Source organism: Solea senegalensis, linkage group LG3 (assembly GCF_019176455.1).
Source record: "Solea senegalensis isolate Sse05_10M linkage group LG3, IFAPA_SoseM_1, whole genome shotgun sequence".
NCBI lineage: Eukaryota > Metazoa > Chordata > Actinopteri > Pleuronectiformes > Soleidae > Solea > Solea senegalensis.
The window spans coordinates 24,818,793-24,823,281 of NC_058023.1; positions in this window are offsets into that span (position 1 = coordinate 24,818,793).

The window sequence follows — 4,489 nt, forward strand, 5'->3', positions numbered from 1 at the left end:
ATGGTTGTTGTTCCTCGGAAACATAATGAGGTAGACACATACTCGAGGACAGACAGGTACAGTACTTCTGACTCGGTGAAAGCCTACATGTCCCAGGTTCAATAATATCTATGTGAGCAAGACCACCAATTTCCTTCTCCATCCACAAGGGATTCGGGTAGAAAAGTAATTCTTAGTTCCCTGTTGCTGATCAGAGTTGCTAAAATTGTTCCTCTGTGCATGACTACCACCTGCTGCTACCTCCATCTCCTCCCTCCCTCCTCCTCCTCCTCCTCCTCCCCTCCTCCCCCTCTCTGCCTCACTGTGAATGCCTTACCCTCAGTCGTGTATGATTTTCTTGAAGTCTTGTTTTCTCTGACAACTATTAGATGTGATCTAACGAGACCAGATTGAAACAATTGTGCAGCGGCAACAATCATCAGTGGCATCCAGAAGCTCTGTGATATTTCCTTCTGCTTTTGCCAGGATGTTTGACGATCTGGCCCTTTTCTTGCCTCATTGTAAATGTTTTACTCTTTGTTACATGTCACACTATTAGCTCCTCTCTTCTTCTCTTGTCGTCCTTTCCTCCCATCTTCTCTTTTCTCCTCTTCTCCTCTCCTCTCTTTCTGTCTGCCTCTCTGTTCAGTATGCAGTGCTGAGAGGGCATCATTACGAAGCCCGTATTTGAGTCATTTTGATTTAAGCAGCCAGACAATGGCCTGTTGATTGAAGCAACCAGAAGGCAGACAATAGGGTTCTATGCCACATAATGTGCCACCATTTTTTCTGAGCTCCCCGCTTTCAGAAAAGGGCCCCGGCTCTCCATTGTGCCTCTCCCAGAGAGAAAAAAATGGTGCTTTGGGAGGAGGAATATTTTCCCGTGGTATGTCATTATTTTGCAAATTTCTATTATCTCATCATGTTGTCTTCATTGTAATTGCAGCTAATTAGGAGGCTAGTTAGGAGCCTGGGCTTTGAGGCTGGCTCGGCTGCTGAAAGGAGCCCGCCGATTATGGCCCCGACAAGAGAGGAAGCAGGAGAAAAGGGGAGATTAATGCTGTTACCCAGGAGACACTGGCTTCCATCTGCGGGGAACAATGCAGTTTTGTTTTCGCCGGGATCCTTCTCAGATGAACAGAATGGGCTAGCTCTGCCCTGCTCTGCTTGGCGACAATGCCAAATTCTGTCTTACCCCTCTTCTCTCCTCACCTACCCCTGCCCTCCCCATAAGCCCCCAACACCACAGTCACTTTACCTTCCCTCCCTCCTTCCTCTGTTCCCACTTCTCCGTCATACTCGCCACCTTTTTCCTCTGTTCAGCGGGCCCTGACTAAAAAGCTTAGCGCCCTCCGCGAGCCGGCCAGCACCAGTGACTGAGAGCACTCACACACCCCCAGCATCAGATGAAAGCAGAGAGATGTGTGGATAGAGTTCCCAGGTTGAGGGAGGTCGTGCCCTTGTCACACACAGAGCTGCAAGGTTTAACTCCCCAATCCCTGCCGCGCTCCAAAGCACTTAATGAAATAATATACTCTCTCACTTTTGCTCTCTCTTCTTCCCCTCATACCGTCACTCACCAGACCAGCACTTACCACCAAACCCTCCTCAACCACCCCCTACCCTCCTCATCAGGCTGAAGCAGGCCCTCTTCACAGAGCGGGGGCCCCAGGGCCCCTAGACACCTTCTTTGCAAAAAGGAGGGAACACAATGAGTGAGGGAGCCTAGTTTGGTACAGTACAAACACACAGAGCACAAACGGGCTCAGAGAAATGAAAGGCCTTTGTCTGCCTTTGTCAGGGGGGAAAAGGACACTGAGAAAGAGGGAGAGCAAGCGCTCAGGGATGGAAAGAGACAGAGAGAGGAAAGGGATAGCAGGCTGGATCACATGACTCTGAGAATTGTGATCCTGAGTGAGAAAGGTTTGGAGCTGAGCATCTCTCCATCTGGTCAAAGCAGAAAAAAACAAACTGGTAGACGATATACAAAAAGATAGATGGAGAGAGAGAGCAAACAGAGAGAGAAAATGAGAGAAGGTATTGAGCAAGTGCCAGAGACATCTGCTCCCGTGGGCACAACAATAAAACTCCCTCTAGATCAACCTCACACCATGTATGGGAGCACAATGCATCGCTCCCAAAGGCATAAATAAATATGTGTGTGTGTGTGCTTGTGTGAATGAAGAGGCCTCTTATGTTCATAACGTCTGCCCACTGATTTGCTAAACTTTCACCTACACAATCTCTAATTTAGCGCAGTGTGTCTCAGAATGTCTCCTTTGTCTTGAATCTTTCTTTTCATCGTCAATAACTGAAAGCTGAAAAAGTTGTAGCCCTTTATCGTTTCTCAAAGACAAAAACAAAACCTCTTTGTGACTCGCATGTCTCGTCTCCATTGTAAAACCCACTCCTGCAGTTTGTTTAATACCTCCATGTGCTTTGCTTTTATTAATGTTCCTATCATTTACATATGGTGTGTTTATGCAGCCTGCACTGTTCAGTAGCCTTTATGTTTGAACAGAGCAATGTATTGCGCGATATTGTAAGAAACAGCTTCTACAAGCGTCTTGTTGTAGACGTAATTACTGGCTGGGGTTGTGTTGTTGATTTCACCCCCGTTAAATCTATACCATTATCGAGAGTAAATATCAATAGCATTTTTACTTAATAAGACCATATGGTTGTGATATGTGCCATACAGTACCTTGGAAGGATGAATAGTTGTGTATATAGGATCTTAACTTGGATCTACATGCAACCACCCGTCCTATGATTATGAGCCAAAGAAACACTGTTGGTACAACTACACATTCTCCTGTTAAGTGGAATAATTCCATTTTTAAATCCAGTCCATGTGTTCTTTCAGATATCTTGCCTTTTGCGCATACAACACATGTCTATTTGTGTTCGTTCAGTGTTTTTAGCCAAGGACCTGATATTGATTGGCTGTGAGATGATTGAATAGAAAAAGGTCTTTTCTTTTTCATTTGAACTTTCGAAAAGTTGCATTTGAACAGTTGGAAACTTGTATGCACCTGCATTTGAATAAAGCAAGACAACTTTAATCAAACATCTTGAAAATCTTAACAGATTCTGAAAGCATGCAGACAAGGTAATCTGTGTTGTTTAGGGACCGCATTGCACCCCTGCACCATTTATCTTCGTGTGGAGAAATTTCTCCCTTGTGTGTTTAATGTGTAGTCAAAGTGGAGAGGGCGAAATGCTACTCTCTAATTTTGTATGTCATCTCTCTCCAAATCACTTCAAAGATGAGGCCTTTGCCAAAGATTTCCTTGCTTTTTTCTCCTTTTCTCACCCTTCTTTCTTTTCCACCTTTTCTTGTTCCCAGAGTTGCTGTTGTCACCATTGCTTGGTGCCAGGAAATCGCACACATCTAAACAGCAGCAGCGCACAGTGTTGTGAAAAAGGCTCTAGAGTTTTTACTTTCAGATGTCACTCCAATAGCACACATCTGCTGTGTGCTGTGCATCTGCTAGACTCTCCCAGCTCTGTGAGACGGGAACGCTGATTGAACTGAAGACAGAAAACATCCTCATTATCGCGGGGCAATGAGCAAGCTGGTCTCCTAAGCAGCCCTTTTAATGCATTCACTTACGCCCCTTGTTGTGCCTGTGTCTACAAGCACGCACACACATATGAAGAAACGGGCACGAACCAATTGGTATCCTATGTCTTAGACAATAGCATTAAACAGGCCTTGTATTGGTGCTTACTTAGAGGTACCTGCTATCCAGCCCGTTTTTCTGTACTGCATATTCTTTTTTTTTGTTTTCTGTAACATACAATAAGTCAGGTTTGAGTTTAGTGAATTTATTTTGATAGGGAAAATAGATCTTTTTTTTCCCGCTTTCCATCGATCTCATTAACACATATTTCATCCATCAGTTATAAATAGGAGAACTCATTGTTTAATTTTCCTCAAATAATTGCAAAGACAGATCAGCTCTGAGAGGGATTGTTGAAAGGTTGTGATGATAAAAGGCAAATGAACTCAACTCATAATCTGGACTGATCACCTTGTAGGGTGCCATAATGTGTATTATTGCTAAATGTGACTTTTTCTTTGATAATCAGTAGCTGACAGCTATTTACTGAGACAGGCTCATCCTAGAGGAAGATCATATTATATAGGTTACATTAAAACAAAATCTTGCGATCCTTTGATTGGTCAATACTTTTATAGATATTAGATTACTGACTAGGAAATATTTGAAATAAGTTGAACAGGGGTTGTTTGAACGGGACTTAGGGGCCCCAGAAAAAAAGAAGCCTGGGGGGGCCCGGCATTGAATCAAACCAAATCTTACATAGCTGTAGCTCAGAGATTTAAGTTGCTTTTTTTCAACTTGTTGCATTGGACTAATTATCAGTAATTATACTAATATAATTAAATAAAATTATACTAATTATCTTGTATTCATTATCAGCCTGTTGTAACACCATTGAAGCTCAGCCATGTCACCAGTGAAAGTTACTGATCCTGACCAGT